This window comes from Myotis yumanensis, unplaced genomic scaffold, assembly GCF_028538775.1.
Source record: "Myotis yumanensis isolate MYYU_CA2020_CCGP unplaced genomic scaffold, mMyoYum1.0.hap1 SCAF_5, whole genome shotgun sequence".
NCBI classification, from domain to species: Eukaryota; Metazoa; Chordata; class Mammalia; order Chiroptera; family Vespertilionidae; genus Myotis; species Myotis yumanensis.
In genome coordinates this window covers 37,924,246-37,936,764 of record NW_027223756.1, presented here as the reverse complement: position 1 = coordinate 37,936,764, position 12,519 = coordinate 37,924,246, and the positions used below count along the sequence as shown (strand labels likewise).

Here is a 12,519-nt window from a genome sequence, read left to right as displayed (position 1 = left end):
TCCCATTCTCTAGGAACAGAATTTGGGGCTGTAGGTAGGGTGGGGAAGTTAGAGGAATTATGTAAAATACCTACTAGTGTGCCTGGCATAGGTCCTCAGTAAGTTTGCTGTGTATTTGGTTTCTCTACCAGCTTGCCTGCCCCTGTCATCCTTGCCAGAAGTAGTGATTGTTCTGGTTCCTCTCAGCTTTATATCTGAAGACAGAGGCCAAGCCTTCAGCCTAATTTTTTTTTTTACCTTTGGTAAAAGGATGCTTCTCTTAATATGGAGTGGAAAAAGTTACTCTTGAAAATACATGACCCAGGTTGGGAGACCAGTAGCCTAGTGCCTAAGGATATGGAATAAGAGAGAGACCTCCCAGAGTTAAATATCCAGCTTTACCCTCCTTCCTGTTTTCCTCTGAATCTGATCCTAGACATGCTTGGTTTGCCTGTGTTAAAAAAAAAAGTAATTAGAGTCATTTACATGAAGTGTCTACCATTTATGCCTAGTTACTGTGCAGCACAATAACAATTATGCATATCATTAAATATGTGTCTGATTAACTTTGCTGTAAGTTTTATGTTTTTATAATATGTACTACACTGGTTACATTGGCTCAGCTGTTCACTCATTGCTCAATGGCATTACTATCTATTCACAACTATGGAAAAATTAGAGCGATCTTTAAAGGCACTGTTTAAGGGAAGAGGATTTGCTAAATTAATCTAGACTAGGACAAAGGCAGCTTGCCTTTGCTTTCTGGAAAATGTCTTTGAGATCATTTTATTTTTAAATAAATCTTTATTGTTGAAAGTATTACGTATGTCCCCACTTTCCCTCCCATGGACCCCCTGCAGCCTGCCCCTGTCCTCCACCCGGGTCTTCAGCATCCTATTGTCTGTGTCTATGGGTTATGCATATATGCATACAAGGTCTTTGATTGATTACCTCCCACCTTCCCACCCTCCCCGGCTTTCCCTCTGAGAGTCTGCACTCTGTTCCATGCTTCCATGTCTCTGGATCCACTCCGTTCATCAGTTTATTTTGTTACTTAGATTCCACATATGAGTGAGATCATGTGATACTTATCTTTTTCTGACTGACTTATTTCACTCAGCATGATATTCTCCAGGTCCTTCCATGCTGTCTCAAAGGGTAAGCGATTCCTTTTTTTAACTGCTGCATAGTATTCCATGTTATAAATGTACCACAGCTTTTTAATCCACTCATTTGCTGATGGGCACTTGGGCTGTTTCCAGCTCTTAGCTATTGCAAATTGTGCTGCTATGAAGATAGGGGTACATACGTTCTTTCTGATTGCTGTTTCAGGATTCTTAGGATATTCCTAGAAGTGGGATTGCTGGGTCAAATGGCAGTTCCATATTTAATTTTGCGAGGAAACTCCATACTGTTTTTCATAATGTTTATACCAGCCATAATTCCCACCAGCAGTGTACTAGGGTTCCCGTTTTTCCACATCCTCGCCAGCACTTGTCATTTGTTGATTTATTGATGGTAGCCATTCTGACAGGTGTGAGGTGATACCTCGTTGTTTTAATTTGCATTTCTCTGATGATCAGTGACTTTGAACATTTTTCTATATGTCTCTTGGCCATCTGTATGTCCTCTTTAGAGAAGTGTCTATTTAGGTCCTTTGCCCATTTTTTAATTGGATTGTTTGCCTTCCTTTTGTTAAGTTGTATAAGTTCCTTATATATTTTGGATATTAACCCTTTATCAGATGTATCATTGACAAATATGTTCTCCCACACAGTGGGTTTTCTTTTTGTTTTATTGATGGTTTCTTTTGCGGTGCAGAAGCTTTTTATTTTGATGTAGTCCCATTTATTTATTTTCTCCTTAGTGTTTTTTGCCCTAGGACAGGGGTGAGCAACCTTTTTGTGAGTGCGTGCCAAAATCAGCAAAATCTCTGACTCAAAATTCTTCCGCATGCCAACCCTAATTTTTTGAGAACATGTTACGCCTACTTGATATCTCTTAAGGTGTATGTATGTGAAGAACCTTGAAGAAGAAATAAAATTCATTCGAGCGACAAAAACACAGTATATGATGATGAAAAATACATTTATTTTTTAATGTATACAGGTACACTGATAGTCTGACAGAAAACTTTATGACTCCGTTTGATATTATCAGTGGGACTTTTGCTGCTGCATCACTGATGACAGAGATTTTACATCATGTTTATATTTCGTGACCTTCAGAGATATGCACGAGCTACTACTTTCATGCGTCAGGCTACTCCTATTACGAGACTTAACAAAATTCATCACTGAGAACAAAGATTCACAAGCGTATGTGGATGAAACCAAAACACTGGTTGGATCTAGGAAGGCAGGGAGAGTTAAGGCAGAGGCATAGAAATTGCTCTTCCCCTCTCTCGTCAATCCATGTCTATGGTCTTTAAGATAACTTGTTATGTAAAATTATTTATTTATCTAAGATGCACCTACACTGAATTTATCTGAAAAATAAAAAAGTCGATATTAAGAATAAAATTGTAAATGGAAGATTATAAGAGAGGGTTTCGCGTGCCAGCAAAAGTTACTGGCGTGCCATGTTTGGCACACGTGCCAGGGGTTGCCCACCCCTGCCCTAGAAGCTGTACCCGTAAACATATTGCTATGAGAGATGTCTGAGGTTTTGCTGCCTATAGCTTCTTCTAGGATTTTTATGGTTTTACAACTTACATTTAATTCTTTTATCCATTTTGAGTTTATTCTTGTGTATGGTGTGTTAGTGGTCTAGTTTCATTTTTTTGTATGTACCTGTCCAATTTTCCCAACACCATTTATTGAAGAGACTGTTTGACTCCATTGTACACTATTGCCTCCTTTGTCAAATATTAATTGAGTGTAATGGCTTGGGTTGATTTCTGGGGTCTCTGTTCTGTTTCATTGGTTTATATGCCTGTTCTTGTGCCAGTGCCAGGTTGTTTTGATTAGAGTGGCTTTGTAGTATAACTTGAAATCTGGCATTGTGATTCCTCCAACTTTGTTTTTCTTTTTCAAGATTGCTGCTGCTATTCGGGGTCTTTTTTGATTCCATATAAATTTTTGGGTTGTTTGTTCTAGCTCTGTGAAGTATGCGGTATTTTAATAGGGATTGCATTAAATCTGTAAATTGCCTTGGGTAGTATGGACATTTTAATGATGTTGATTATACCAATCCATGAACACGGTATATTCTCCCACTTGTTTATATCTTCTTCTGTCTCTTTTTTCAACATCCTATGGTTTTCTGAGAATAGGTCTTTTGCCTTATTTGTTAAATTTATTCTTAAGTATCTTAATTTTTTTATTTCAGTGGTAAATGGGATTGTTTGTTTAGTTTCTCTTTCTGAGAATTTATTACAGTAGATCCTCGGGTTACATCGGAGATCCCTGCTGCGCAATGTAACGTGATTTTCGCCATAAGTCGGAACCCACCTACATAAGCACCTACTTCAGTCACATGGAGCACATACACACAGTAATGAAGTGAAACAGTAAAAATTTAAAAGAAAGATAACAATTCCCGACCTTTACTTGCGGTAAATAAAAACAAAACAGAACATAAAGCACATAAGTACATATGTCGAAATGACGGAACTTCTTTTTTTTATAAATAAATGGGAGATGGCGATGTAACCACGAAACGGTGTACTTCGAGTCCAACATAACCCGAGGACTGTCTGTATTGTTATATAAAAAAACCATTGATTTTTGGGTGTTGATTTTGTATCCTGCTATTTTTTTATTTAAACACCTAGGAAGACTAAGGCTCTTCATTTACTCAACCTACTGTATAACAGATACCGTAAACAGAATATACAGAGTCCCAAAGGGCTTATATTCTAGTAGTGGGATACTGACAATAAACATATGTCAACTGATGATAAGTATTTTGGAGGAAAAAAGAAAGCAGAGAAAGGAAGGGTGGATAGGAAGTCTGAGGTCAGGAGGTAGCAATTTAAACTTGAAAAGACACTTCTCCAGAGAGGACATAAAGATGGCCAGCAGACATATGAAAAAATGCTCAAAGTCACTAATCATCAGAGAGATGCAAATTAAAACCATAGTGAGATATCACCTCACATCTGCTAGAATGGCTATTATCAACAAATCAACAAATAACAAGTGCTGGCAAGGATTGGAAAAAGGTAACCCTTGTTTACTGTTGGTGAGAATGCAGACTGGTGTAGCCACTGTGGAAAATAGTATGGAGTTTCCTAAAACAATGGAACTGCCTTTGACCTAGCAATCACACTTCTGGGAATGTATCCCAAGAATCCCAAAATACGAATTTGAAAGAATATATGTACTCCTGTGTTCATTACCGTATTACTTATAATAGACAAGATCAATAGATGAGCAGATAAAAAAAAGCTATGGTACATTTACACAATGGAATACTATGCAGCTGTAAAAAAAGAAAGGAAATCATACCTTTTGGGATAGCATGATGGACCTAGAGATTATTATGCTTGGTGAAATAAGTCAGTCAGAGAAAAACAAATACCATATGATCTCACTTATATGTGGAATCTAATGAACAAAACAAATGATGAACAAATAGAAACAGGCATGGATACATGGAATTGACAGCGGTCAGAGGAGAAGGGGTTGGGGGCACTGGATGAAAGAAGGTAAAGGAATTAGCCTAAAAACATAAATACCCTAGAGGCCCGGTGCATGAAATTAGTGCACTCAGCGGGGGGGGGGGGGGGGGGGGGGGGTGTCTCTCAGCCCAGCCTGCACCCTCTCCAATCTGGGACCCCTCGGACATCACTCTCACAATCTGGGACTGCTGGCTCCTAACCACTCTGCCTACCTGCCTGATAGCCCCCTAGCCACTCCCCTGCTGGCCCGATCGCTCCCAACTGCCCTCCCCTGCCAGCCTGATTACCCCCAACTGCCCTCCCCTGCCAGCCATCTTGTGACAATGTGGGGGCAGCGATTTTATGGTGGCCATCTTGTGACGATGTGGGGATGGCCATCTTGTGATGACGTGGGGTGGCCATCTTGTGGCAGTCATCTTGTGACGACGTGGGGGCGTCCATCTTGTGATGACTTGGGGGTGGCCATCTTGTGGCGTGAGGGCGTGAGGGTCAATTTGCATATTACCTATTTATTATATAGGATAACACATAGACCCAGACAACGATGTGGTGAGAGAGGGAAAAGGGATGGGGGCTAGGTGGAGGTTGGCAAAGGGGGAAAAATGGGGACCGAAAGGGACTTTGCTTGGGGTGGTGGGCGCATGATGCAGTGTGTAGATGATGTTTTATTGAATTGTACACTTGAAACCTATATGGCTCTGTTAACCAATGTCATCCCAGTAAATTCAGTCCTATTAATAAAAGGATAATATGTAAATTGACCCTAAAGGCAGTATGACCAGAAAAACCACTGGACCAGTCACTATGAGGTGCACTGACCACCTCACCTCTTGGTCCCTTTTCCGGGCTGGCAGGCTCCGATTGCCTAATGGCCACCCGCTGCAGAGGCAAAGCCGGTGAGCGGGCAGGAACAGCCAACCTCTTGGTCCCTTCCCCTAGCTGACAGGCACCTATTCCCCGATGGCAAATGGGGAACTAGGGGTGGGGGCGGGGCTGGCTGTGGGCAGCTGGGGAGGATGGCTCTGATCGCAGGCAAGGCCTAGGGACCATACCCGCGCATGAATTTTGTGTGCCGGACATCTAGTTAATAATAAAAAAATAGGTGGTGACATTTGAGCAAGAGAAAAGAAGTGAGGGAATAAGCTAAGAGGATTTCGAGGTGGAAGGGAGAGGGTGTTACAGGCAGATGGAATAGTAAGTGCAAAGACCCTAAGGTGTGAGCAGGCTTGGTATGTATGAGGAATGACAAAGAAGCCAGTGTGGCTGTAGTGGAATAACTAAAGGAGAGATAAACAACGAGACCAGATAGGTAATTGGGGAGGAGACAAGTGAACAGGGCTCTTAGGCCATAGTAAGGACTTCAGTTTCTACTCTGAGCAAAGGAGGAACCATTGGAAGGATTTGAGCAAATAATGAATTAATATTTGAGCAAAGAATCACTCAGGCTGCTGTGGAATAGATTGTTGGGATTGGGGACAAGGGTGGAAGCTGGAGAACAGCCACTATTTTATTTTTGGCAGTATGATAGAGTGAGAGAAACATGGGCTGTGGAACTAGGTGGAGCTGTAATACTTGTCATCTGGGTAATATTTGAGAAATTGCCTTACCTCTTTGGGGATCAGGTGCCTGGCTTGTAAAATTAGTTTGATATCATTAGGATTGTCATGAGACTCAGAGACACTTTATAAAGTACCTAGTACTGTGTCTAGCTTGTAATAGGTATTCAATAAATGATAGCTGCTTTTATTATTGAATATTATTTTTGCCTGTGTAGTCTCGGTGAGGTCTGTGTTAAGATGTCAGCCAGATAGAGTTAAGGGAAAGATGTAAGGCAGGGAAAAGCAATCTGATTGTCAAAGTGGTAAGAATAAACTAGTGAGAAATAGATCATTGGAGAGTTAGGGAAGCTGAAGGCATTAACTGTGTACACCTCCAGGCTAATTCACAGGGGTGTGGCTTAGAGTCAGGATACTGCCAGGAGTGATTATCTCTTCATGGATATCTCCTGGGAAAATAATGGTCTGTAAGTGGGTGGGTGGAGCTAACAGAAAAGGACTCAGGCCTAAAATAGGCTTGACTTGGGTGACTCAGCAAAAATCATTTCTTTAATTGGACAAAATTGATTTTTTTCTTTAATATATACCTGTATTTGCCTACCTGAATGTAATTTGTACCCCATTCAGTCTCTCACTTATATTAATATGGCTTTTGTGGTACCCAGGACAATTAGGTTAAATGTATTGCTATTGATACCTAACTAAAGAGGTGTTAACTCAGTGCTCTTGGGAAATAGCATAGGTTTAATAGAAATAACATGGATTTGGGAGACAGACTGACCTGTGGGGAGATACACAAGTCCAAACACAGAGCAGTTGGGTAGATAAGATATGCACATAAATAACTGTAATACAAGGTCAAATCTACTAAGGGACATACAGATAAAATCCTTGCTGTTTCAGAGGAAATGTGATTAGAGATTAAGAGGGAAGGGCATTAATGTAAAAGAACAGTAGACAAAAATCACATAAATAAAAGAATGTGAAGGGTGTACAGGAAAAAGCAAGCAATTTAATGTGGTTATAGTGCGGGGCAGTATGAAATGGAATGGTAGGCAGTTGGAGAACAACAAATGTAACTTGAGTTTTATGAGTTAATATGGGGCAAAGTTTTTTCCACCTGTAAAATAACTTTGTATGCTTACCCCACTGTAGTATGTAGGACTCTTTCAGATGCAAATGTTGGAGATATAATTAAGTAACCTTAAGCAAAAAAGAGAAAGTTTGCATAGTAATTGAGAAGTCTGGTATAGGCTTCAGGCAGAGCTGATGTCTTTCTCCATCTTTTGACTTTACTTGTCTCTATTCAACAGATAGGCTTTTTCTTTTTTTCTGTTAATCCTCATTCCTATAATCTCTTGGAATTGAGTTTATTCCAAATTATGGTAAAATTAGGTTAGTAATGAATATTGTGTTTGCCTTGTCTTTTTAAAAAAATGTTTCTATACACAGCTTTATTGAGCAATTGCTAGGCTGGAGTCTTTTAGAATCAGGGATGTGACCTGGGGTTGCTGCCTGAAAGTTGAGGGTTTTGTTTGTTTGTTTGTTTGTTTGTTTTTTAAGAGGTAGTGGAAAGTTGTGGGGGGGGCGGGGCGGGAACCTACAATCCAGATATGAGGCCTTGACCTAGAATTGAACCTCAGACCCTTCGGTCAGCAGTCCTACACTCAACCACTGAGCAAAACCTTTTAGGGCAAGATCTCTTTATGTGTATAAAATTATACTATCTCTGAAGCCATTGATTAATTTGCTTTGTACAGTGATTCAACTTAACAAAAATGTTTGTGTCCTGCTATTAGTACTGGGGGACAGGAGGTGCTTGAGAGGTGATTAGGGATATGGTATAAAGCTGGATGGGACCTCAAATTTGTATTCAGGGAATTCACAATTCAGTGAGGCAAACAGACTTGGGCACAACTTAGTACGATACAAATCAGTTGAAGTGCTAAAACAGAGGCCCGAACCACTCACAGAGGAGGAAGGGATTACTTCTGATTCACAGGGCTGTGGTAAGAAAAAGGACAGATTCTTACTTCAGTGTTCCCTAATATCAAGCATGGGTTTTTACATTTTTATTTCTATTAAAAGTTTGGATCTACAATAGCAATGAGCCTTGAAATGTATAAATTGTCTGAATTTCTGATAAGAGTTATTTCTTTAAACGGGCTTACTAAAAGTGGAATTACTGGATTATATATATAAAGTTTTTAGATTGCTTTATTGGAAGGTATTACTCATTTAAATTCTCACTAGTAGCAAATAAGTGTTCCTCTTACCATACCATTCCAAATACTGAGAAATATTATTTTTTTAAAAAGCATGGCATATTTCTGATAATCGATGAAATTTCATTATACTTTATATTTCTTTGTAGTAAAGTTAGTAGTAAAGTTGAAATCCTCTTTGTGTTCTCTGAACTTGGTTTCTTAGTATTTTTTATTTTTAAAAAATATGTTTTTATTGATTTCAGATAGGGAGAGGGGGAGAGAGAGAGAACATCAGTGATGAGAGATAATCATTGATCAGCTTCCTCCTGCACGCCACCTACTCAGGATCAAGCCCAAAACCGGGCATGTGCCCCTGATCGGAATCAAACCCAAATCAAACCCGGGACCCTTCAATCCGCAGGCCGATGCTCTATCCACTAAGCCAGTGGTTCTCAACCTTCTGGCCCTTCATGGCTCTTCCCTCTTGCGGCCATCGTAGGAGCGCCAGCGGTCAAAATGAAGTTCAACTTCTTTGTGACTTCTGACCGGAGCAAGAACCGTAAAAGGCATTTCAATGCACCTTCCCAGATTCGAAGGAAGATCATGTCATCTCCTCTTTCCAAAGAGCTGAGACAGAAGTACAATGTTCGGTCCATGCCCATCCGAAAAGATGACGAGGTTCAGGTTGTTTGAGGACATTACAAAGGGCAGCAAATTGGCAAAGTAGTCCAGGTTTACAGGAAGAAATACGTCATCTACATTGAACAAGTGCAACGGGAGAAAGCTAATGGGACAACTGTTCATGTGGGCATTCACCCCAGCAAGGTGGTTATCACTAGACTAAAGCTGGACAAAGACCGCAAAAAGATTCTCAAACGTAAAGCCAAATCTCGCCAAGTAGGAAAGGAAAAGGGAAAATACAAGGAAGAAACAATTGAGAAGATGCAGGAATAAAGTAATATTATATACAACTTTCATTAAAAACTTAAACTGAAAAAAAAAATACAGTTCCTCATGTTGTGACACAACCATAAAATTATTTTCGTTGCTACTTCATAACTGTAATGTTGCTACTGTTATGAATCGTAATGTAAATATCTGATATGCAGGATGGTCTTAGGCAACCCCTGTGAAAGGGTCGTTCGACCACCAAAGGGGTCGCGACCCACAGGTTGAGAACTGCTGCACTAAGCCAAACGGGCTAGGGCAGTTTCTTAGTATTTTTATTATCAGTTTATATGAGTTCTTTATAAGGCAATTGCCTTTTGCTTTGAAGGTGCTTTCCAAAATTTTCCCACCCACCTATCAGTTTTTACCAAGTTTCCAGATTTATGCAGCTGGGGCAGCAACCCCCTACTTGTGTGAATGCTGTCAAAGCTTTTATTTCTTGAAGCAGAAGTGGTGCTGATCCTGCAGAAAGATCTAATCGGTGTGAATAGAAGTGGCACTGATACGAGAAAAAGAGTATTAGAATCCATCCAGAATTAAGAAGGGGAGTGAGCAGCAAGGAGAAAGAGTAAAGAATTCATTGCCATTGATGATGGAAGGAGGAAGCTAAGAGATAGGAAGTGGTGGCCTGATATAGGGGTCATCTTAGTTGTCTTCTGAAAACTTTTGTTCAACCTCTCTGTGGAACATTTCCTCATAAGCAGCTCCACTGTGGTGCATCAATAAAGTTGCTGTATGATGTATGTGAAACGGCAGTCTGAATGTAATCTGTGTCTTCTTGAGTCCTCAGTGCCTTTGCTGTTCCCATCTTGTTCCTCAATATTGACTGTCTTTGCTTACTTCTACTCACTGTGCCTTGCTGTTGAAGAGCCAGGCCTCAGGATTTCTTTTAGCAATTTTTTTTCTGCTAAGTGTGTGTATTCCTTCCTTGAAAAATAAAATAGCTCTTATTAACACCTGAGTTAATACCCAAAGTATTATGTGTTAAAAGAATATTAACAGCTAAAAACCACTTTAAAGAAGTTCTCTTTACTTTATGATCTAGTCATACCTTTTAATTTAGACACCTAGAACAATGATTTTCAACTGGTGTGCTGCAAGAATTTAAAAATCATCAATACCTGACTATTTAGTCAGAGGCACTGACCTCTTTTCTCTTAGATTGTCAAATAAAAAATGACAACAGCCAACACAACAGTAGCCGTCATGTGTGAATGAATAAAAATTATACCTATTTTTCTGTCAGATCGACAAAAAATATATTTTTGGTGTGCTGCAGAATTCTAATAATTAGTTTATGTGTGCCATGAGATGAAAAGGGTTGAAAATTGCTGATTTAGAGCATGTTAAGAAAGAAAGTTCAAGGAATTAATATTAGATCAGTCATCTCCTTTAGAACTGTCAGGACTATAATTACCTTACAGGTGTTATTGTTATCTCCAATTTACCTGTGAGGAAACTGGTATCAGAGAAGTTCAGTACTTGTCCAGCATCCTATCTAATAATAGACAAACATGGTAATTGACCATACCTTCGCTACGCCTCCCATTGGCTAATCAGCGAGATGTGCAAATTAACCGCCAACAAAAATGGCAGTTAATTTGCATACGAAGGCACAAAGCGGCGGAGCAAAGACTGAAGATGGCTCTGGCGGAGCGAAGGCTTGAAGGTGGCTCCGGCCGGAGCAGCGAAGGCTTGAAGGTGGCTCCGGCTGCAGCAGTGACTCTGGCCGAAGCAGCGAAGGCTTGACGGCGGCTCCGGCCGGAGTGAAGGCCTGGGTCCCGGGTGCCGGAGGAAAACCGGTGCCGGCAGCCAGGGGAAGGGAAGGCCTATTGCACGAATCTTTTCGTGCAACAGGCCTCTAGTCAGTTAATAAGCAGAGCTGGGGCCCGTGCCCAGGTCTCCCTGACTCCAGAGCTAGCGTTCTTCATTATTATGTTCTATCTGCCTTTCCATATGTGGAGACGGGGATATACATAGTCAGGGCAAAGTCTGAGGACACCCCTGAATGGAAACATGGAATCTTATCTCATCAGACTTGATCTTGTCAGCTTTTCAATTACCTGGAAGAAACAGTATGATGGATTCAGACTATTTCCTAGTAAACTGGGTCAATGTGACATAAGTCACCTCTGTAAAAGCATATGTGCAAAGTCAAAGGATCAAACAAACGATTAGAATTACTTCTGTGGTGGCTGTGGAGATTGACCATTCATAGACTGACTTGCTAATAAGGAATTTTCTAAGGGCCTAATATAAAGGAAACTCTTAATAGCAAGATGTTATTTTTCCATTAAGCAAAAGGACTTAATTTGCCAAATCTTTGTAAATCATACCTAATTGTAACCAACAATAGCTACCAGTTATGAGCACCGATTATATACTAGGAACTATGCTTTTTGTACATTCTGTTTTAATTCTCAGAACAACCTTTTGAAGCAGATATTATTCCACTTTTATAAAAGAGGAAACTGAGGCTTGACAGGAAAATAATTTCCCAAGATCACATACAGTACTTAGAAAGCAGCTAGAGTTGGGATATACAGTCAGCTTTAATTCAAAAGCTTATGCTCCAAAGAGTCATCCATGAAAGTTCAGATTAAAAAAAGTTTGAGAATACTAAATCCAATATGATAGTCAATATATTGTTTTAAGAATTTATGGTAAAACTGTGTGGTATAAGAGCAAAGTAATAACAGTTTTGAGAATAAAGGCTGCTTGTGTGGAGATAAAGGATGGAATCAGGAAGAAGCACACAGCTAATTGGTTTTGGTAATGTCTAGTTCTTAAGTTGGTTTGCATATTGGTTTGCATATATATTCTTTTGTACATATTATAAAACATTTTTAAAAGCTCACATATTTGTATTATGTCCTGTTGTCATTCATTTCACTTTCATAGGAACCTTGATAAAGGTCACTGTTGATCCTTGCCTAGACTTGTTTTTTAAATATTGCGGTGTCAATATTTAAACAAATTTTTAAATGAGAAGTTGTATATGCTCCCTGAAGAAAATTGGCAACATAGAAAAATAATCATCTGAAATCATCACCCAACACCCCCCCCCCCTTTCCTACCCACTGAGTTAGTTGATATTTTAGTATATTTCCTTTTAGTCTTTATTTTGAATTCCTGCTTAGTATTTTATCCTGTATTTGAGCATTAGGTTATTTAATTTTTTTATTGTTATAAATAATGCTTTGAT

The 12,519-nt window shown here is 39.7% G+C and overlaps 1 protein-coding gene and 1 pseudogene across 1 annotated transcript in view; both read left to right on the top strand.

Moving 5' to 3' along the window:
- Positions 1–12,519, top strand: part of UIMC1 (ubiquitin interaction motif containing 1) — a 78,234-nt gene that overhangs the window by 52,966 nt on the left and 12,749 nt on the right. The gene's annotated exons all lie outside the window — the stretch shown is intronic.
- LOC139010532 (large ribosomal subunit protein uL24-like) lies at positions 8,564–9,350 on the top strand (annotated as a pseudogene).